The sequence below is a fragment of the Sus scrofa genome, chromosome 1 (genome assembly GCF_000003025.6).
Source record: "Sus scrofa isolate TJ Tabasco breed Duroc chromosome 1, Sscrofa11.1, whole genome shotgun sequence".
Taxonomy (NCBI): Eukaryota; Metazoa; Chordata; class Mammalia; order Artiodactyla; family Suidae; genus Sus; species Sus scrofa.
Window position 1 is genome coordinate 177,101,657 of NC_010443.5, and position 24,201 is coordinate 177,125,857.

General features: G+C 34.4%; 1 protein-coding gene across 7 annotated transcripts in view; it reads right to left on the reverse strand.

Annotated features, from left to right (window-relative positions):
- Window positions 1–24,201, reverse strand: part of MDGA2 (MAM domain containing glycosylphosphatidylinositol anchor 2) — an 824,968-nt gene that overhangs the window by 331,612 nt on the left and 469,155 nt on the right. The window lies entirely within an intron of this gene.

A 24,201-nucleotide genomic window follows, 5' to 3' on the forward strand; every position in this document is an offset into this window, starting at 1 on the left:
AGCATTGCAACAGAATTGCAGAGTATGATGTGAGACAGAGGCTCTCCAGTGTCCCTGCATTTGAATGAATCTAGTTGTGGTTGGAGGAAGTGCATCTTGCCAAAATATATGGGTTTTCTTTTGGTGATGCCAGGAGGCCTCTTCATGAAACAGCAGTTTTGGTATAGAAGATGTAGTACACACAGTTAATTAATCTGATGGCAGAATAGAAGGACTGGAGCTCAACTTCTCTCCTAAAAACAACAAAATTCACAACTAAAGACTGAGCATTCTTCACCCAAAAGAACTGGAAACCTTAAAAAAGATATCCCACTCCAGAAGAAAAAGAGGAGGCCACATCAAGAGGTAGGAAGGGGCGATTTCACGAAATAAACAACCCCATACCTCTGGGGTGGGAAGCTCCACAGATGGAAACTATCCGGTTTACAGAGACTCACCTACTGGAGTGAGAGCTCTGAGGCCCACATCAAACTCTCACATGTGGGGATCTGGCACAGGGAGAAAGAGTCCCTGGAGCATCTGGCATTGAAGACCAGTGGGGCTTGTGTGCAGGAGTTCCACCAGACTGGGGGAAATGGAGACCCCATTCTTAAAAGGTGCACACAGACTTTCACATGCACTGGATTCCAGAGCAAAGCAAAGTCTCCATAGGAATCTGGGTCAAACCTGACTGCAGTTCTTGGAGGACATCCTGGGAAAACAGGGGTGAATGTGGCTTGTTGTGAGGGAAGGACATTGAAAGCAAAGCTCTTGGGAATATTCAGCAGCCATGCCTTTCTCTGGAGGGGGACATTTTGGGAAAATCTGGCCCTACCCACCAGTCAGCTGCTGAGAAGCCCCAGGGCAAACAACAACCCCCGTGGGATCACAGCCCCGTCCCTCAGTAAACAGGCTACCTGAAGAACCCTCAGGCACACAGCTGCTGTTAATCCCATCCAGAGACTAAGCCCCACCCACCAGAGGGATTAGAATCGGCTCCACCCACCAGTGGACAGGCAGCAGCCCCTCACATCAGGAAGCCTAAAGCAAGCCCCCAATACTGACTTCAGCCACAGGGGGCAAACATCAGAAGTAAGAGAGGCTACAACTCTATTATCTGTAAAAAGGTCACCACACCAAAAACCTATAAAAATGAAAAGACAGAGAACTACAACTCAGATGAGGGAGAAAGGAAAAACCCCAGAAAAACAGCTAAGCCATGAGGAGACTATCAGCCTCCAGGAAAAAGACTTTAGACTGTTGATGCTGAAGATGATGCAAGACATTGGAAATAAACTAGAGGTGAAGATGGGTAACTTACAGGAAACACTGAGCAAAGAGACACAAGATATAAAATTTAAACAAGAAGAGATGCAAAATACAATAACTGAAATAAAAAATTCACTAGAAGCAGCTAACAGCAGAACACAGGAGGCAGAAGAACAAATAAGTGAGGTGGAGGACAGATTAGTGGAAATTACGGATGCACAACAGAAAAGAGAAAAAAGATTGAAAACAAATTAAGAGAGTTTCAGAGAACACACCAACATCCATATCATAGGGGTGCCAGAAGGAGAAGAGAGAGAGAAGGAGACAGAAAAAATATTCCAAAAGATAATAGGCAAAAACTTCCCTAACATGGGAAAGGAACCACTCACTCAAATCCAGGAAGCACAATGAGTACCATATAAAATAAACCCAAGGAGGACTACACCGAGACATATATTAATCAAACTGACCAAAATTAAAGACAAAGAGAAAATCTTGAAAGCAGCTAGGGAAAAGAAACAAATAACATACAAGGGAACCCCAATAAGGTTATCGGCAGATTTTTCTTTTTTCAACAGAAACTCTGCAGGCCAGAAGGGAGTGGCATGATATACTTAATGTGATGAAAGGAAAAAACCTCCAACCAAGATTACTCTACCCAGCAAGGCTCTCATTCAGATTTGAAGGAGAAATAAAAACCTTCACATATAAGCAAAAGCTGAGAGAATTCAGCAACACTAAACCAGCCTTACAACAAATACTAAAGGAACTTGTCTAGGCAGAAAAGTACAAGAGAAGAAGGAAAGAAAAAAGAGCAGCAAAAACAAATCCAAAGTAATTAATAAAATGGCAATAAGAACATACATATCAATAATTACCTTAAATGTGAATGGACTAAAGTCCCCAACCAAGACATAGACTGGCTGAATGGATACAAAAACAAGGCCCATATATATGCTGTCTTCAAGAGACCCACTTCACTTCTAAGGACACATACAAATTGAAAGAGAGAGATGGGAGAAAATATTTCACACAAATGGGCATCAAAAGAAAGCTGGAGTAGCTATACACATATCAGACAAAATAGACTTTAAAATGAAGAATATTTTCAGGGACAAAGAAGGACATTACATAATGATCAAAGGATCAGTCCAAGTAGAAGATATAACAGTTTTAAATATCTACACACCTAACATAGGTTCACCACAATATAAAAGGCAACTGCTAACAACCTTAAAAGGACAAATCAACAATAACACAATCATAGTGGGGGACTTTAACACCCCACTTACAACAATGAACAGATCAACCAGACAGAAAATCAATAAGGAAACACAGGCCCTGAATGAAGCATTAAACCAGATGGACTTAAGAGATATTTATAGGAAATTCCACCCAAAAGAAGCAGAATACACATTCTTCTCAAGTGCACATGGAACATTCTCTAAGATGGATCACATCCTGGGCTACAAGTCCAACCTTGGTAACGATAAGAAAATGGAAATCATATCAAGCATCTTTTCTGACCACAACACTATATGACTAGGAATCAACAACAAGAAAAAAAACTGCAAAAAAAACAAACATGTGGAGACTAAACAACAAGCTACTAAACAACCAATGGATCACTGAAGAAATCAAAGAGGAAATTAAAAAATACCTAGCAGCAAATGACAATGAAGATACGACATTCCAAAACCTATGGGATGCAGCAAAAGCCATTCTAAGAGGAAAGTTTATAGCAATACAAGCCCACCTCAGGAAACAAGTAGAATCTCAATTAAACAAGCTAACTTTACATCTAAAGCAGCTCAAGAGAGAAGAACAGACAAGACCTAAAGTGAGTAGAAGGAAAGAAATCATAAGGATCAGAGCAGAAATCAATGAAGTAGAAACAAAGAAAACTGTGGAAAAGATCAATGAAATGAAAAGCTGGTTCTTGGAAAAGATCAACAAAACTGATAAAATCCTAGCCAGACTTATCAAGCAAAAAAGAGAAAGGACTCAAATCAATAAAATTAGAAATGAAAAAGGAGAAGTAACAATGGACATCACAGAAATACAAAGGATCATAAGAGACTATTATATGCAACCAAATGCCAATAAAATGGAAAACCTAGAAGAAATGGACAAATTCTTAGAAAAGTACAATCTTCCAAGACTAAACGAGTTGAAATAGAAAAGATGAATGGACCAATCACAAGTACTGAAATTGAAACTGATGAAAAAACTTCCAACAAACCAAAGTCCACGACCAGATGGCTTCACAGGTGAATTCTATCAAACATTTAGAGAAGAGCTAACACCTATCCTTATGAAACTATTCCAAAAAATTGCAGTGGAAGGGATACTCCCAAACTCATCCTATGAGGCCACCATCACCCTGACACCGAAGCCAGACAAAGATACCACAAACAAGAAAACTACAGGCCAATTTCACTGGTGAACATTGATGCAAAAATCCTCAACAAAATACTAGCAAACCGCATCCAACAATACATTAAAAGGATTGTACATCATGATCAAGTGGGATTTATCCCAGGGATGCAAGGGTTCTTCAATATCTGCAAATCCATCAGTGTGATACACCACATTAACAAACTGAAGAATAAAAACCATATGATCCTCTCAATAGACATGGAAAAAGCCTTTGACAAAAACCAACACCCATTTCTGATAAAAACCCTTCAGAAAGTGGGCCTAGCATCAACCTACCTCAACATGATAAAGGCCATATATGACAAACCCACAGCGAACATCATTCTCAATGGTGAAAAGCTGAAAGAATTCCCACTGAGATCAAGAACAGGAAAGGGATGTCTTCTCTCGCCACTGCTCTTCAACACAGTTTTGGAAGTCCTAGCCACAGCAATAAGAGAAGTAAAAGAAGCAAAAGGAATCCAAATTGGAAAGGAAGAAGTAAAACTATCACTATTTGCAGATGACATGATGCTATACCTAAAGAATCCTAAAGACTCTACCAGAAAACTGTTAGAGCTCATCCACGAATTTGGCAAAGTCACAGAATGCAAAATTAATACACAGAAATCGATGGCAATTCTATACACTAACAATGAGAGAGCAGAAAAAGAAATTAGGGAAGCAATCACATTTACCATCACATCCAAAAGAATAAAATACCTAGGAGTAAGCCTCCTTAGAGACAAAAGACCTGTACTCTGAAAACTATAAGACACTGATGAAAGAAACCAAAGATGACACAAACAGATGGAAAGACATACCATGCTCTTGGATTAGAAGAGTCAATATTACCAAAAGGACTATACTACCCAAGGCAACCTGTAGATTCAATGCAATCCCTATTAAATTGCCAAGGACTTTTCTCACAGAACTCGAACAAATTATTTTAACATTTGTTTGGAAGCACAAAAGACCCAGAATGGCCAAAGACATCCTGAAAAAGAAAAATGGAGCTGGAGGAATCAGGCTCCCTGACTTCAGACGATACTACAAAGCAACAGTCGTCAAAACTGCATGGTAATGGCACAAAGACAGACATATAGATCAGTGGAACAGGATAGAAAGCCCAGAATTAAACTGATGCACCTGCAGCCATCTAATCTATGACAAAGGAGGCAAGCATATACAATGAAGAAAGGACACTCTGTTCAATAAGTGGTGCTGGGAAAACTGGACAGCCACGTGGAAAGGAATGAAATTAGAACACTCCCTAACACTATACACAAAAATAAACTCCAAATGGATTAAGGACCTGGATATAAGACCAGATACTATAAAACTCTTAGAGGAAAACATAGGGCAAACACTTTCTGACATAAATGACAGCAACATCTTCTCAGATCCACCTCTTAGAGTATGGACAATAAAAATAAAAATAAACAAATGGGACCTAATCACACTTAAAAGTTTCTGCACAGCAAAGGAAACCCTAAACAACACAAAAAGACGACCCACAGAATGGGAGGAAATATTTCCTAATGCATCAACTGACAAGGGATTAATCTCCAAAATTTATAAACATCTTCTGCAGCTCCATACCAAAAAAAAAAAACAACCCCATCCAAAAATGGGCAGAAGATCTATACAGACAGTTCTCCAAAGAAGACATACAAATGGTCAGAAAACACATGAAAAGATGTTCAATATCACTCATCATTAGAGAAATGCAAATCAAAACCACTCTGAGGTACCACCTTACACCAGCCAGAATGGCCATCATCCAAAAGTCTACAAACAGTAAGTGCTGGAGAGGGTGTGGAGAAATAGGAACCCTAGTACACTGTTGGTTGGATTGTAACTTGGTGCAACCACTGTGGAAAACAGTAGGGAGATTCCTCAGAAAACTAAAAAAAGAAGTCCCATTTGATCCAGTCTTCCCACTCCTGGGCATCTATCCAGATAAAACCACTACTCACAAAGACACATGTACTCCAATGTTCATTGCAGCACTATTTACAATAGCCAAGACACGGAAACTACCTAAATGTCCATCGACAGAGGAGTGGATCAAGAAGATGTGGTACATATACACAATGGAACATTATTCAGCCATTAAAAGGAACAAAATACCAGCATTTTTAGCAACATGGATGAACCTAGAAATTATCATGCTAAGTGAAGTCAGTCAGACAATGAGACACCAACATCAAATGCTTTCACTGACATGTGGAATCTGAAAAAAGGACAGACTGAACTTCTTTGCAGAACAGATGCTGACTCACAGAAATTGAAAAACTTATGGTCTCCAGAGGAGACAGTTTGGGGAGTGGGGGGATGTGCTTGGGCTGTGGGATGGAAATCCTGCAAAATTAGATTGTTATGATCATTATACAACTACAGATGTGATAAATTCATTTGAGTAATAAAATAATAAATAAATAGAATAAATGTAATGAAATTTTAAGCCAAAAAAAATAACTACATATTTTAAATGGGACCTAATTAAACTTAAAATCTGTGCACTAAAAAGGAAATTATCAATAAGACAAAAAAGACAACCTGCTAAATGGGAGAAAATATTTGCAAATGATATGTACAATAAGGGGTTAATATCCAAAATACATAAACAGTTCACATAACTCAAAGCTAAAATTCAAGCAACCTGATTAAAAACTAGGCAGAAGACGTGAATAGACATTCACAAAGAAGGCATGCAGATGGCCAACAGGCACATGAAAAGACACTCAACATCCCTGTCAGGGAAATGCAAATCAAAACCATAAAGAGATGTTGCCTTACACCTGTCGGAATGACTATCATCAGAAAAGATCACAAATAAATGTTGGCAGTATTTGGGACCCTTGTACACTGTTGGTGGGAACGTAAATTGGTACATCTACTGTGGCAAAAGTTATGCCGGTTCCTCAAAAAACTAAAAATAGAGCTACTATATGATCCAGCAATTCCACTCCAAGGTATATATCCAAAGAAAAGGAAAATATTAATTTAAAAAGATACCTACACCCCACTGTATAGCAGCATTATTTACAGTAACCAAGACATGGACGCAACCTAAGTGTCCATCAACAGATGAATGTAATGATGTATGATTATCTTTTTTTGTATGGCTTTGGTTGTCTTTTTTGTCTTATTGATAATTTCCTTTTTCGTGCAAAGCTTTTAATTTTAATTACATACGAATGATATATTTATGCAATGGGATAATCCATTTTCCAGGGCGTCTGGTGGAGGTAGCACCAACGGTACTGAGTTTCCTGGGAAGCAAGGGGAACTATGCTACTGACAACAAGTGATGTTACTGCAGGGCACAGCAAGGCACTTAGGGAAATTCAGTGCACTGTGCCCACAGAGGTGGCAGCCCTGACCTGCAGGTTTGTGGAGGGATTGGGTATGTTTAGCCTCATTTGTCCCTATTTCCTAAATTTCGTTCTGAAGCCTGAACAGAAGTCTATGAAATTTACGTATATTCATTCATTCATTTAGTTCAAATCTTTCAGAGTTAAAGTCTCCTGATTGTATGTAATAGTCTATTGAATTAGCAACATTTAATAGCAATAAATCAACTTTATTCTTTCTGCCACTTGTCATTAGACAGGGTATTTCTTTTCCTGCTATTGGAAAAAAACTGGGGGCATATTTCACAGCTTCCCAGTTCTCTGTAGTTAGACACAGGAACAATCCCATTTCTGTAATTAAAATGTACAGTTCGATAATTAAAAAAAAAAAAAAAAACCTTGTGAACTTTCTAATTTAGATTTTCTCCATTCCCTCCAGCTGTGTACTCACTTGATATCCTGAAGGGCTGAGGGGAACAAACAGAGAGTGTGTTTGGGGGGTTGTTACTTAGTGTCTTTTTCTCTCTTTGCCTCCTTTTCTTCCTTGACCCCTCCCTCTTACTGTCACTAGCCACAGGGGCCAGTCTCATTGGGATTGCAGAGATGCTGTCTGAAGGAGGAGGTGTAGGGAACTAAGGACCTCTGTCTTTCGTAGATGAAAAAGTCTGCAACTCTTAGGGTCCAACTCCTGAAATTCCCCTCACTTGGCTGGAGGAAAGAAAGAAGTGTCTCCCTCTTAGTCCACCTTAAGAGTATTGAATGAAACACCCTGAACAAAGAATTCCCTGTTTTCCATCCCTATGTCCCAACCTCAATAGCTTATAAAACTGAAGTGTGGGGAAGGAGGGGTCTCCAAAACGAGCACAGATGATCCTAGCAACTCACTTTGCTAGAACTATTTGACAGCCTCTAGATGGATCTCAGCCTTCAGGTCTCTTTCTCTGATACACGGACTCAGTGCAAAGTACTATTCTGTTATTCCTGCAACTATGAACACTGACATACAGAGCTTTTTGGTCTTCTAATAAGCCTTTTTCCTAAACCTAATCCCTTACTTATTGATAGGCAGAATAAAGACACATTTTTGTCCTACTTCCTACTTTTTTCATACCCAAGAACAGCACTGGTGGCTAAACATTAAGGTAGTTCCATTTTTTATAGGTCAATATTCACATTCTGCTCAAAGTTTTAATTCTTCAGTTTTATAAGCAGCCCTGTTTACTACTTTAATCTTTAATTCATCTTTAGAAACTTTTTCTTAAAAACAATATAATGGGAATTCCTGTCGTGGCTCAGTGGTTAATGAATCTGACTAGAACCATGAGGTTGTGGGTTTGATCCCTGGCCTTGCTCAGAGGGTTAAGGATCTGGCGTTTGCCGTGAGCTGTAGTGTAGGTCACGGACATGGCTCGGATCTGGCTTTGCTGTGGCTGTGGCATAGGCCGGCAGCTACAGCACCGATTGGACCCCTAGCCTGGGAACCTCCATATGCTGTGGGTGCGGCCCTAGACAAGATAAAAAGACCAAAAAAAAAAAAAAAAAAAAGGTTGTAATGACTAACATATATGCAGTACTTATTTCATCAGCTCATCAGCCCAAAATATATGTTTCTATATATTTAATTACATTTTCCCTATCATTTCAAAAGATATGAAACATGCATTTTTCTTCTTTTAGAAACATTGGTTATCCGTAATACATACATCAGCATCTTTCTGATACTGGGCAAGGTATCTTTAGCAGAACATTGTACAAGAATAGGTCTTTAAAATAGAATAAAATCTCAAAATTAGACTCAACCCAGAGGAATCTGAGGTATACACTACAAAGCCTAAAGGAATAAAACTGGAAACAAGTGATTATTAAAATTAAAAAAAATGAAAATATGAATCAGCTCAACAAAAAGCTCATCTGAGATAAAAAAAAGTTTTACGCAAGATTCCACTACTGGCCTGATGGAACAAAGAAAATAACTGGCTTTGTACCTCCTACTGATTACCAAATGCTCCTCATTCTAATTATTAATTTAAAAACTAATCAGCAGGGGCTCCACACAGGCAGACAAGACAATTTTTGTCAGCTAGAATATATCAGGCTGTCTAGCCAAGTATCCAGCATATAGGATTCTGCTTTCAGCTGACATCTCCTAAGGGTCTGGATTTAGCTCTCTGAAAATTGGAGGAAATTAGCAATACTGTCAAATGGAGGCTCTAACCAGTGACTACTGGCATGCTCCACTTGTGAGAATCCACCCCCTCTTATTACTGCAGTTGATACCTATTTAAAAAGTAACTGAATGAAACAAATTCTAATTAAAGTTGAATAGGAATCAATTTAACTTGATGGTTACAAGGAGAATTGGGTAATCTCCAAGATCTCTGCTCTAGTCTTTACTAATACTGCAATTTAAGGCAACTTACTTAACCTTGCTCTGTAGCCCTGTCTTCTTTTTATACAGGCTCTTCTGAGGGAAGCAACTCTGAGCCAGCTGATCTTGAAAACCAAAAAAGACTTTCTCACTGAGTAGAGAGGAAGAAGAGCACTGGAGATTAACCAGGAAGAGAAAATAAATATCAGTGAGCATTCTTCTCACAAGAGACAAAGTAGCAGAGGCCAAAAGGAGCAGAAAGGAGGCAAGAATAGTAGAAGTGAGGGATTTCCAAGTTGTAGCAGGTGCTCTGATTAAGTGAGTCATTCCTTAGATTTAGATAAATTAGATTTAGAGGGGCTAAAACATCTTCCAACCATGCATGTAAGCATCTTAGGGAGTTACAGGAAGTACTTTGGAGGTCAATCCTAGAAAAAAGATTTATATTCTCTTAGCAAATGAGTGGTATGTATGAACACAATGGTATTTTACTTTAAATACAATTATTTTATTTTATATTCAAAATCTGGTAAAATATGAGAATCTTGGTAGATCAGCTTAAGAATGATGATTTACTGCTGCCTTTATGATGTCCCAATCAAATAATTTAATTGCATTTATAGCATGGTTGTATCTATTTTTCAGTGTATATTTCAATTAGACAAAATGTACAAAGCCACTGCATTTAGTCATGTACATTGTTTAAAAAAATAAATATTTATTCATTCTCAACTGACAATGCTCATTTTACTAGACATTGGGTAAAACCTGTGCATCGGTAACTTGCCTGAATGCTATGGAATTAGGTCTACATCTCTAAGGGACAATTATCTTCCCTTCTCTACCATTTCAGTTTGCTTTTCTTTTATGGGATTTCTAAAAAAACAGTTTTTTTAAAACAGTTGAACAGAAACTCCTTGCCACACAACAAGAGAGGCACAATAATTTCCATCAAAATAATGAGAATTTTATCAATATCATAAAAAGTACAGAGATGGGACCAGCTTGGGGCTGACTTTACAATGTCAATGTCATGCCTCATGCCATTCTGTTCTTTTATCTGCCAAAACGTACAAGAAAAGGAAGTCAAGGGCTTTGCTGTTAAGAATGATAAAAGAATGTATGATTTATGACCCCAAGAAATCAAATAATTGATTTTAGTCAGAGTGACTGTTTACACAGAACTAGAGGCTGCCAATTGAAATAATTGATAAAATTAGTAAACTGGGCTGAGATCTCTCCATACTAAATATTAACATTATTACTAAAAAAGTATTTGTGAAATAACATATTACATAGTTCAGAATATAATGCAACTAAATAGCATGAACTGAGTTCTAGAAAAGGAGACATTTGAAAAATGTGTGTGCTGGGTTTTATAGTCTGATATTAAGCTATAAACCAAGTTCAATTTTAGGGAACTGCCTCAAACTCAAATTACTTCACTTTAAATTATATTTATACGTTAAATTTAAGAAGCTGGAATTTCACAGAAAAGTAATAAAATGTTAATAAAGCTAATGGAAGAAATTCTGCCTTCAAGACACTAATTCAATGAAAGTTTTATGTACCTGAGAACAGTTTCCCTTTGACTGAGAACAGATTCACCCAGTGTTTAATCTGTTAAACCTTAGCAACATTTAGACCTCGCTGATGTTTATGGATATAAGTAATATGAGATTTAAACACTAGTATTTAATGTCTCATTAGTTAATTAATTGGTCTATTTTTTTGTTTATTCAAAGACATATTAAAGGAAATTTACTAATTAACTCATTTTATGTGTTTATTAAGTCATTCTTTCCTGGGCATTAAAATTCCCTTTCCAAGTGGGCATAGTAAGGAGATAGGAAAAAAATTTCAAAGCTACTTTGCATTATTTACATATTTCAAAATAGGCATGCTGAACATATTGAAATTCAGCTTATAAGTTCAAAAATATGACCAAGAATAACACAAGACAACTTTAAGAACCAGTTTCTCTTTAGAATATTTTCTTCCAATATTTGTTCTTAAAGTACCCAAAGATTTTTATACAGCTACAGAAAAAATCCATCTTCAATTTTTAAAATTTATTCTATTGCCTTCAATTACCTATAAATACTAATATAAAGGTTCATATTTATTAGTAACCAACAATTTTCACTTAGAATTTCCAAACATTGGAGTTCCCATCGTGGTGCAGTGCAAACGAATCCAACTAGGAACCATGAGGTTGCAGGTGTGATCCCTGGAATCGCTCAGTGGGTTAAGGATCTGGCATTGCCATGTGTTGCCATGAGCTGTGCTGTAGGTTGCAGATATGGCTCAGGTCTGATGTTGCTGTGGCTGTGGCAGTTGGCAGCTGTAGCTCTGGTTGGACCCCTAGCCTGGGAACCTCCATATGCCATGGGTGCAGCCCTAAAAAAAAAAAAAGAGATAATTTCAAAAATTATTAACAGTGAAATAAACTATTACTTAAATACATGATCAAAACATTTATTACTAAGAATATAAACCTAAGGATCTAATTAGAAAAAAATAAACACACTATATTTCAAAAAACGATACATTTTATATTTACTAATAAAATAATGTCTTTCTACTTTTTCGTTATGATAAAATGACATTAATTTAATAGACAAGCTTTTCTATAGTTAATTATTTATTTATTTATTTTAGGGCCAGACCTGCAGCATATGGAAGTTCCCAGCCTAGGGATCTAATTGGAGCTGTAGCTTCCAGTCTACGCCTCAGAAACAGCAATGCCAGATCCAACCCGCATCTGTGCTTGAGGCAATGCCTTAACTCACTGAGCAATGCCGGGAATCAAACCTGCATCCTCATGAATACTAGTCATGTTCTTACCTGCTGAGCCACAATGGGAACTCCTTCCATAGTTTATTACAACCAAAAATTTCTAAAGTCTTGCACCTCAACTTTATATAGATTCTATCTTGATTATAGGACTTTTGAATGATGTTTCATAAAATATTATTATAAAGCAAACATATTCAATGAGAAAAGTCATCTAGAACTGAAGAAATTAAGTATATTGTTATACAATGTTCCTCCCACTTTTCCACATTCACACTGTCCAGTTAGACCAAGGCAATTCAGTGTTTAATTAAATAAATATCTAATGGCAGATAAATAGAATAATAGTTCAATTATCCTGACTTAATTTGTCTGTGTCATCAACCACCAGAACCAATCCTAGCATTTGTACATAAACACAAAGGGCTTCAGCAGGAATAAAAAAGTTCACATTCTTTACTGATAGGGCTCAGCACTCATTTTGGCCTCCAATCCAAGCTTTTATGTTCAATAATAAATTGCTTGTTGGTTTAATTATTAAACCCTCAGCTAACCAGAAATAAAGTGGGAAAAGAAAAATAACAATATAGCAATAAGAAATGGTATTTGAAAATTGACAGGAGAGAAATCATAGATTATTACTAAAGTATTTGATATTATTTATCAGTACCTACTATGTGCCAGACACTGTTTAGGCATCTAATATTTTATCCAATTTTTACAAGAGTGCTTTGAAGTAGAAACTGTCATCACCATTTTATAGGTGAGAGACTTGTCACTTAAGAGTTTTTCAGAGATGTTGAGTTACTTGACAAAGATGACAGAACAAAGACTCATGAACAAGTCCACTGAAAACTCTTTGTGCACGAATTCAAAACTTGAGAACTATGGACACTGTTTAGGGGGAAATAGCCCTATATACTTTATTAGAACGTCAATGCATTATTATGAATTCACACAATACAATTGAATACCAAATTATCGCAGAGTTTTTTTTAATGGCACATAGCTAAAACATTCTAGATATTTTCCATAAAAATTTCTGGTAAGTCTGTATAAAATGCACATTTTTTTATAACTCAAAACCACATTCAGGAATCACCTCACACCTCCTATAATGCCTATCATCAAAAAGTCTACAAATAAATGTTGAAGGAGATGTGGTGAAAAGAATACAAATTGATGCAGCCAGTATGGGAAACAATATGGAGGGTCCTTAAAAACCATATCTAGAACTATGATATGATGCAACAAGTCCATTTCTGAGTATATATCCAAAAAATATTAAAACAATAATTTTAAGATATATGCACCCAAATGTTCATACCAGAACTATTTACAATAGCTAGGATATGGGAGCACATCAAGGGCCCAGTAACAGATAGATGGATTAAGAAGAGGTATACATAAATACAAACATATATAATAGAATATTAATTAGCCATAAAAAATAATGAAATATTGCCTTTGCAGCAATGCGGATAATCTAGAGAATATTATGTTTAGTTGAATAACTCAGATAGAGAAAGAAAGATACACTGTGATATCATTTATATGTGACACCTAAAAAATAATACAAATGAATGTATATGTAGTACAGAAAGAGACTCACAGTCTCTGAAAACAAATTTGTGGTTACTAAAGGGAGAAGGAAGAGGGGAGGGTTAGATTATGGGAATGCGATTAACAGATCCACACTACTATATATAAGATAGATAAGCAACAAAGATATACTCTATAGCACAGGGAAGTATACCTATTATCTTGTGTTAATTTATAATGGAGTATAATCTGCCAAAACACTGAATCATTATGCTGTATAACTGAAACTAATATGATATTGTAATTAAACTATATTTTAATAAAAAATAATAAGTAAAAGAGAATAAAAAATTAAGTTGTACACAAGTCAGGCCACAGAAGAATGATTCCACACTTTAGCATGCATTTTCCATATTAAACAAACCAAATATGCTTAGTCGAGAAGAAAAAAAAATGCATATTTATATAGATTAGTTTCAAAATAAACTATTTTTTATTAATTTTTTAATTTTTAATTCTGTTTATTTTTGTCCTAGGTGACTGGTAAACAGAAGAATGTGATTTTTTTTTAACTGTTATGACCCTAAAACTGTTTTGTTTTATGATATATTGAGATTCTTCATGTACACCTTAATTGAAATATCAAAAGACATAATGTCCAACACATTTCAAACTGGCTTAATTCATGTAGCTTCATTTCAATCTACATATGAAAATCTAAAGTTATATACTTCTCACAAGCCATTGGCTCATGACTTCTTGCATAGTTAATTATAGCAATTTATTTAAAATATAACTTATTAGAGAATTGCACATTTTTATTAAAAACACTATGGTTTCATAAACTTTTTCTTTTCAAAATGGTTATTTTATTGAGTCAATGAATGTTTCTAAAAATAATCCCCAATACATTCAATTCAGAATTAAGTATCATATTTGTGGCATATTGTTTGTTTTTGGTTTTTTTTTACATTCTCTGTTAAAATATTATTTGCCATTATGGTTTCCCATAGGATATTGAATACAGTTCTCTGTGCTATACAGTAGGACCTTGTTGTTTATTACATTTTCACAGTCTTAAAAGTAATAATCTCTGAAGAAATTGTGAGACAAATAATAGAGGTTTTAAATATAGAATGTACAATAAAATAGCTCTGAACAGATATATATTTTATTTTTTTAAATAATACTATGGCCCAAACCTAATGAATGGTATAAATCCTTTTCATTTTATATAATAAACAAAAAGAGAAAATAATAAAATCAAATAACATCACATTGCTTTCACTGAAATAAATGAGGACATCTTTATATTTAACTGGAAGAAAAATCAAGCCATTATTTTCTGTTCTTGGCATGAAACAAAAGCCAGATTACATAGAAAATGGTACTACTTTTCTAGAATTCTCCTCTATTGGTTCTTACTGACAAATGATACAAAACAAAGTATGTGATTTCTTACTGTTCAAAAGGAGACAACTTCTTCAGTAATAATATCCATTTTAGATAGATAGGTATTGCAATCATTTCAGAATCTATGTTAAATTTTATGTCAATTTATGATATGCATTTATATATTTTTAAAACACACCTTATTAATTCTCCACTTGTGAATTGTTTAGGAACAAAGGTTAACAGAAATGCTTAGCAGATTAACTATAAATATACATAATAAAATTTCATCATAATCAATTCTGCTCTATGGCTAACAGTGTCAGAAAGAAGATTTCCATCGAATGCATCCCAGAGATAATTGACATAAAACACACTTTGAGGGGAGTGGGTGTTGTAGGCTCTGTAATCTAAAAACACAGTACAAAATAACTTCATTTTGCTTAAAAGAAACTTTTAAAAAGACAATAAATGCTATTAAAATTCATTACAAAACCACTATGCCATTTTAAAGTAACTGACATGATGTCATTTTCTGCTTTAACAAAGAAAATACACATTTGACAACTCTGACTTACAGCCTTTCTTTAGAGCTATTATTTCCTTTCATAAGTAAAGAGAATTCAAAAGCATCTCTACTTGGTCATGAGCCACAAGGCTGCCTTCAACTTTTTTCATTACTCTTAATGGATATTTAAACCTGGTATTATGCCAATGGATCTCTGATTCTAATTGTCTTTTATTTATTTCTAAGTTTGGTATCTTGGAGATATTTCAAGTATCTTTTTCCTAGGCTATTCTTTAAGAAATTCTACAAAATGCATTGTTCAGTTAATTCATTTACTCTATAAAAGTGTTTCATGTCTACCATTTGTGTACCAGGCTTTGAGCTAGTACAGAAATATAAAAATATACTTTGGAGAATCTCACAACTCAATGAGGCAAAAAATACTAAAAAATGAGCATTCTCCTGTGGAAGGTGCTATAGGAACTACTGGAGACAGCTATATTATAGAGATGTTTTTACACAACCTATCCTAATTTATATAAGGATCCAGGCAGAAAGACCAAGTAATTTTGACTAAAGATAGAGAAGGACACTCGAGCTGAGGTTCAAAAAGTGAATGGAGGCCAACCTTTTCCTGGAAGAGGAAAGAGCAGGTAGTATAAGACAACAAGGCATATTCAGAAACCTGCAAGGAATTCAAAGTCATCAGAGCAGCAAATATAAGTACTGTTTTCATAAATAATGAAGGTCACCAGAAACTCTTGACAGATGCTGAAAAAAAGCTATATATCAGAATATTAACTTGCTTGATAAACAATTTTAATTGAGAATCTACTATGACTGGTCTGTTTCTAGATCACAGAGATACAACTGTGACCATACGAGAGTGACTGACCTTACTGAATATTAACTAATAATAAGTAAGCAATGATTACAACTATAAAATGTCATAATGGGTGGTATATATATACACAATGGAATACTACTTGGCCATAAAAAAGAACAAAATAATGCCATTTGCATGGATGGAACTAAAGACTCTCATCCTGAGTGAAATAAGTCAGAAAGAGAAAGACAAATACCATATGATATCATTTATATCTGGAATCTAATATATGGCACAAACAAACCTTTCCAGAGAAAAGAAATCATGGACTTGCAGAATAGACTGGTGGTTGCCAAGGGGGAAGGGAGGGAGTGGAGTGGATTGGGAGTTTGGGGTTAAATAGATGCAGACTACTGCCTTCGGAATGGATTAGCAATGAGATCCTGCTGTGTAGAACTGGGAACTCTGCCCAGTCAATTATGATGGAACACGTAATGTGAGAAAAAAGAGTGTATATATGTATGTGTAATTGGATCACCGTGCTGTAATGGTAGAAAAAAAAAAATATATATATATATAAATAAATGATAAAAAAATAAAATAAAAATAAAATGTCATAAAGAGGAACCAAATCAACAAGAGTCTTAACATTTTAATGTCTAATTTTAAAAATCAGTATTTTTATTTATGGTTTCATTTTATAGTTTCCTATTACTGGAGAATTTTCCTATTTTCCTCTATTTACATCTGTATTACATAGTTATTTACTGTAACTTGGTAAAATTTGAGGTCAAATATCTTCATCTTTTATAATATTTTCCTTGTTTTCTAATCTGTTTATTATTCCAAATAAACTATTGGGTATCTGTGAGGAGCAACCATTCCCATAATATTCAGATTCTTAAGCCATGTTCATAATACAGGTCCACATCAATTCATGTCATATCTACATATCATTAAAAGTTTGGAGTTTTCTTTATAAATCAGATTTATTTTTATTATATATTCTCATAGTCTATTATTGATATGTACCATTTTTAATGTAAAAAGCAAATAAAGCACAGCACAATCCGTTCTATGGGAACAAAACAGCAGGTGAGGCATTTTAAATTAACAGTTAAAAAAATTGTTAAATATCAATAGTTTTAAACTCATAAATTCTTCTCATCAAAATATTCTCATGGAGTAGTTACACATAAATTCAAGATAATGAATTACTCTGTCTTTAGACCATCTTAACAAGATGAGCATCTTTTTAAATAATTTTGATATTTCCTAAATTACACAATATCTTGTCTCTGACTACCTTGGGAATAAGAGACACCCTTTAATCGGCTAAATTAATATGTTTTATTCTATTCTAATGAACTAGTCTTATGTTTTATTCATTATGGGACTGTATTATTCTATTCTTCATTCTTTTAATTTATTTCATTCTACTTTTATTTAATCATAAATACATTAAAATGATCGTTAACTGGTGAGCTTCATAAACTATACCTTACTATTTGTCATTTTAGATAACAGTCCATTTTAGTTGAGACTCAATTTAAATTCTGTTTGCAAAATTAAATTTTCTTTCCTATTTAATGTCAGTATCACTTTCCTTTTTCTTCCATTTTGTCTTCCTTTTCTCTCTTATTTTTTATTTTCACACTTTGTTTTGCAAATCACATTATATCCATCACCATATATCATGAAATACTGTGGGTGAAATAAAATTAGAAGGATTAATTCCAGACCTGCTTTTTCTATTAAGAGTGTGATGTTATAAAAGGCACTTAACCTGTCTGGATGTTAATTTCATCATATTTATGCTAAGAAGTTGAAAGTAACTGATTTTTCAATTCCCTTATATAAACCTCTTATTGCCTACATTTATTTTTTTATTTTTCAATTAGCCATTTTTCATTCAACATTAATTCAAAACTTAGTAATTTAATGTCTCAATCTATGCCAGGAATTGTACCAAGTACATGTTGGAAGTGCACTCATATTATTTTGATTCTTTTTTATCTGTGATATCATGATAGTATCACAGATTATCTTATATCTTAAAATAGAGCTCTCAAAAATTATTACGATTAATTTTTTTGACTCAGGCAATTTTCATCACATAGCTTCTTAGAATTTCATCTCATTTTGATGCTGTAACTATTATAAGCTGAATTGTGTTCACCTCAAAATGCATATATTGAAGTCCTAACACCCCTGGTGTGATGTTATTTAGAGATAGGGCTTTTAAGGAGTTAAATGCAGTCTTAAGATTAGGGCCCTAAACCAAAAGAATGGATGCTTTTTATAAAAAAGGGGGAAGAGACATCCAGAGTGCAAGCATAGAAGAAAGGCCACGTTGAGGACATAGTGAGAAAATGGCTGTCTGAAAGCCAAGAAGAAAGGCCTCATTCAAAATTAACCCTGCCAGCACCCTGATCTTAGAATTTCAGCTCCTAGAACTGTGAGGTAACAATTTTCTGTTGTTTAAGCCACACTTTTACGGCAGCCCAAGCATGACTTAATTTTAATCTAAAGGTTGATAATTTCTAATTCTATATCTGCAGTTGACATGTCTCCAAACTAAAATCCAGTTCAGCAAAACACTGCTAAACACATACACTTTGTTTTTCTCTAAACATTTGTATTGATACATGTGTAAAGCTGGACTCAATTCCCTTTATATCCTTCCATGTTTATTTTTCCAGGAATAGAGTCACCATATACATAAAATTTACCATGTAAAGATATCTTCATCAACTTTGATTCAATGGCAAATTTAAAACATCTCTAAACTCAATAAGCTTTACTCCCCCAAGTATGTGGTTAATTTTATTATGTCAATCTCCACAGCATCCACAATTTAGGTACACATCACCTCAGTTTATAAGTGGTTCTCCCTCCAGTTTCACTCATCATGCTCCTGCATCCATTCTCTCACAATATAGCAAAAGATGGCTTTCTCTATTTGAAATTAAATACCTACTTCAATAACTACCAAATGCCACAAAATAATGTTCATATGTTTTGATTACATTTACAAAGTAGGTAATAATCTCCCTTGGATTATCTTTTTCTCCTACCCTAACTCTTACTACTCACTTTTTAGGTGTGCTCACAATATGCTGAAATAACTATAGAGTCTTACATGGGCAAAAATAATTATAGCGAATATAATAATAAAACTTGATAATATATTTATTGATCACTTACTTTGGGCTAGTAACTACAAACCATACATATGTGTAAACATATCAAACTTTCAAAAACATAATTTTGACATACATAATAGTATCATTGGAATTCACCAGAGTTTTAGAAATTAAATGACCTCTACAAAATAGTTCAGCCTCAGAATTCAAATCTAAGTTTTTCTAAACATCAAGGTGTACAAAGCTATGCTGACTTCCAGGCATTCTTTTGCCTCTGTGCCTCATGTGGTACCCTCTACCTGGAAATCTGCATTCCCTTTCTGCATCTCTAACTTTCACTTGATTTTTAAGGTCTTACATATCAATTTTGTGGACAAGCCTACTATAATAATGACACTTCCCCCTAAATGATGGCTTAAATTCCCCTGTTTGATGTAAAGTCACTATATTTATCATTTCATGATATACCTCATATAAATTAATTTAAATGATATGTATATTCACAGATATGTGTGTATACATATGTGCACATCTAAATAAATAGGTGGATAGATCTATCTATGCATATATATGTTTTGAATGTGAAACAGAAAAATTTTTTCTTAGGTATTAGAACTGATTACTGTTGAATTTTCACGTCCTTTAACAATATTTTGTTGATTTAAATTATTCTGCTTTGATATTCCTTAATTAAAATGAATTAGTGGTCAATACTTCCTTGAAAGCTAGTCAAGAAGTCTTTATTCACGCATAATTGCTTTGCAGATAATAGGGAAAAACAATCAAACAGCTGCAAATTAGAACTCTATTGGGATATTTTCGAACATTTTTTGTCTACATAGTTAATGAGAAATCAACCCCTCGAATGACAAATTTTACAAACTGATGCTGGTATAAATTTGGGTTACTTTATAAAATAGTCATGTGATCTGGATGTAGCTCTCTATTCAGTCTCTCTCCCCCTCCCTCAATTTCTCTCTCTTATTTCCTCTTTCCCTCCCTCCAAAATTGTTGAAATATTTTCTAACATATAAGACTAGCAAAATTTGTGTTTTCAAAGGATGTTTAGCTAATTAATATTAATATGAGGATCAAAGAATAAATGTCATTCTAGCCTCCCCCTTATTTGAAAATGCCATTAATTAGACCATACTCAAGGTAAAAGAGATGTTTTATGAAAAGAATACGGTATTCTTTGTTTAACTCTCCTAAAAACACTACATGAAAATTTTAAATTATATTCTCTACAATTTAAATTGTGACTTGTAGAACAAGGAAGACTGAGATGCAGAGTTAAAGATATCTAAAACACATGCATTATGAAAAGAACAGAGATACAAAATATGTTTAACTTAGAAGGCTGACTATGCATACCAAAAGTTCAGTTTAGCCATTAAAATGTAAAAATAGAATGTGTGATTTTAAAATACATTAAAAGAATAAGTAAAACTAGAAGAGTCAAATAAAAGGTATGAGAAAAATAAAATGAAGCAAATAAACCTTATAAAATGAAATTAATGATCAATATGCTAGAAATATGCCACACATATATTAATCATGCTAATATAACCCGATAACGAAAGATAAGATTTTGCTTCTCAAAAAATCTAATGATATACTCTTTATAGAATACATAAATATAATGGTAACTAATGTTGTAAAATATTGGAATAAGAAAAGTTGAATGAGAAAAGGAGAATATCATGAATAATATGGAAGCACTATTAATATGAGTAAAAGAAGGCAAAAGCATTGATAGTGATAAAGTTTGTAAATATTTTATAATACAGAGTGATTCTCAGGAAAACAATGAAGATTTTTATGCTAGGTAGCACTCTTAAACCTTTTACTTGTATTATCCTAATTAACCCACAAAACACACTGTGTGTGTGTGATATACAGATTCAATACAACCTGTATCAAAATCCCAATGGCTTCTTTTTACAGAAACAGAAAAAAATAATTCTAAATTACATATGGAATCACAAAAGACTATGAATTGCCAAAACAATCTTTTAGAAAGCAAAATAAAACTGGCAGATTCACTTTCTGATTTCAATATATATTTCATGGGAAAAAATGAAATGGGTCACTATGCTGGGTCACTGTGCTGTACAGCAGAAAGTGATACAACATTGTAAATCAACTATACACTAATAAAAATAAAAAATTAAAAATCACACAAAAATAAAAACAATTATTAAAAATATAAATATATTTCAAAACTGCAGTAATTAAAACTACAGTAATCAAAACTAAAGATTTTAAAGACAGATAAATAGACCAATGGAACAAAAGAGAGGGCCCAGAAATCAATACACAAATATACGGTCACTTGATTGCCAATAAGGCACAACAGGAAAGGGATAGTCTCTGAAACCAATGGTGCTGAGAAAACATATGCAAATAAATGAAATTGGATCCTTCTTACACCATAAAGAAAAATCAACTAATAATGGATTAAAGGCTTAAATACAAGACCCGAAACTGTAAAGATTCTGGAACAAAACGTGGATAAAATGCTTTAGGATATGGTTCTTAGCATTGATTTTATTGATATGACTCAAAAGCACTAGGAACAAAGCAGAAAAATAAAGACTACATTAAACTAAAAATCTTCTGCACTAAAAGATATAAAAAACCACCTAAGAAATGTGAGAGTATATTTTCAAACCACAGATAAAGAGTCAATTTTCAAAATATTTAAGGAACTCATATAACACAATAGCAAAAAAATCATAAACTCTATTAACAAGTGAATAGACATTTGCCCCCAAAAGACATACAAATGGCCAAGAGGTATATGGCAAGATGCTCAATTAACTAATCATCAGTGAAATTCAAATCAAAACCACAATGAGGAGTTCCCATCATGGCTCAGTGGTTAACGAATCCGACTAGGAACCATGAGGTTGCAGGTTTGATCCCTGGCCTTGCTCAGTGGGTTAAGGATCCAGCATTGCCGTGAGCTGCAGTGTAGGTTGCAGACAAGGCTCAGATCCTGCGTTGCTGTGGCTCTGGTGTTGGCCAGCGGCTACAGCTCCTATTCGACCCCTAGCATGGGAACCTCCATATGCCGTGGGAGCGGCCCAAGAAATGGCAAAAAAAAAAAAACAACAAAAAAGAAACCCACAATGAGGTGTCACCTGACACCTGTTGGGATAGTTACTATCAAAACAACAAAGGACAACAGTATTGCCTAGGATGTGAATAGTAACCCTTGTAAACTATTAGTGAGAATGCTAAATAGTGCAATTGCTATGGAAAACAGCATAGAGATGACTCAAAATATTAAAAATAGAACTTCCATATTATCCAGCAATCCCACTTCTAAAAGAATTGAAATTAGGATCTCAAAGAGATATTAGCCTTCCAGTGTTACTGCAGTCTCACTCACAACAGCCAAGATATGGATACAAATTAAATTTCTACCAAAAGATGAATGGACACAAAAAATGTAGTATATACATATAATAGAATATTATTCAGCTATAACAAAGGAAATCTTGCAACATGCAACAATGTGGATGAACCCTAGGGAATTATGCTGAGTGAAACAAGCCAGTCACATAAGGACAAATGCAGCATGACTCCACTTACATGAGATATCTAAAATAGTCAAATCATGAAATCAGAGCATAGAATGGTGGTTGTGAAGGGTTGAGGATAAAGGGAAATGGGAAGTTGCTACTCAAAGGTCATAAAGTCTTAATTATACAGCCTAAATTAGTTTTAGAGATCTGCTATACAACACTGTCTTTAATAATACTATATTGGAGTTCTTGTCATGGGTCAGTGGTTAAAGAACCTGACTAATATCCATGAGGATGCAGGTTCAATCCCTGGCCTTGTTTAGTGGGTTAAGGATCCAGCATTGCCATGAGCAGGTGTAGGTCTCAGATGTAGCTTGGATTCTGTGTTGCTATGGCTGTGGCATAGTAGGCCAGTAGCTGCAGCTCTGATTCTACTCCTAGCCTGGGAACTACCATATGCTGTGGGTGAGGCCCTAAAAAGACAAAAAAAAAAAAAAAAAAGACGAAAACAAAAAATAAGAAAACAAAAAAAAATGTATTGTACAGTTAAAAATTAAGAGAGTACATTTCATGTTAAGTGGTTTTACCACAATAAAATATTTTTTAAAAAATTGAAACTCTCCTTAAAGCACTATGTATGAGTTTATCTATATTGTTTAGGGTTATTTAGACTGATGATTTTCATCTGGTTTAACTGATCACACAACTTGATTAAGATATGATGTACATATACATTTTGGTTAGTTCGTAATGTGAAGAAAAGTACATCCTGTGCAACCAAGGAACAACCCTGGGAGGTTATAATTTGTCACCATCTCTATGGTAGCCTGTGCTTTCTTTATCCTGTCATGCCATATTTTTCCCTCTTATTAAAGCTGTGGAATTTGGTGAGTCCTTTAAATTATGCAACACTACATAATCACTGAAAATCATTACCTAACATCATACAAAATACATACTCTTAACATTAAAGTCCTAAAAAACCAACATCAAAATTTCAAAGCCTCTAGAAAATATATAGATGAATATTATATGAGCTCAGTCTAGAGGAAAAAATCTATTTTA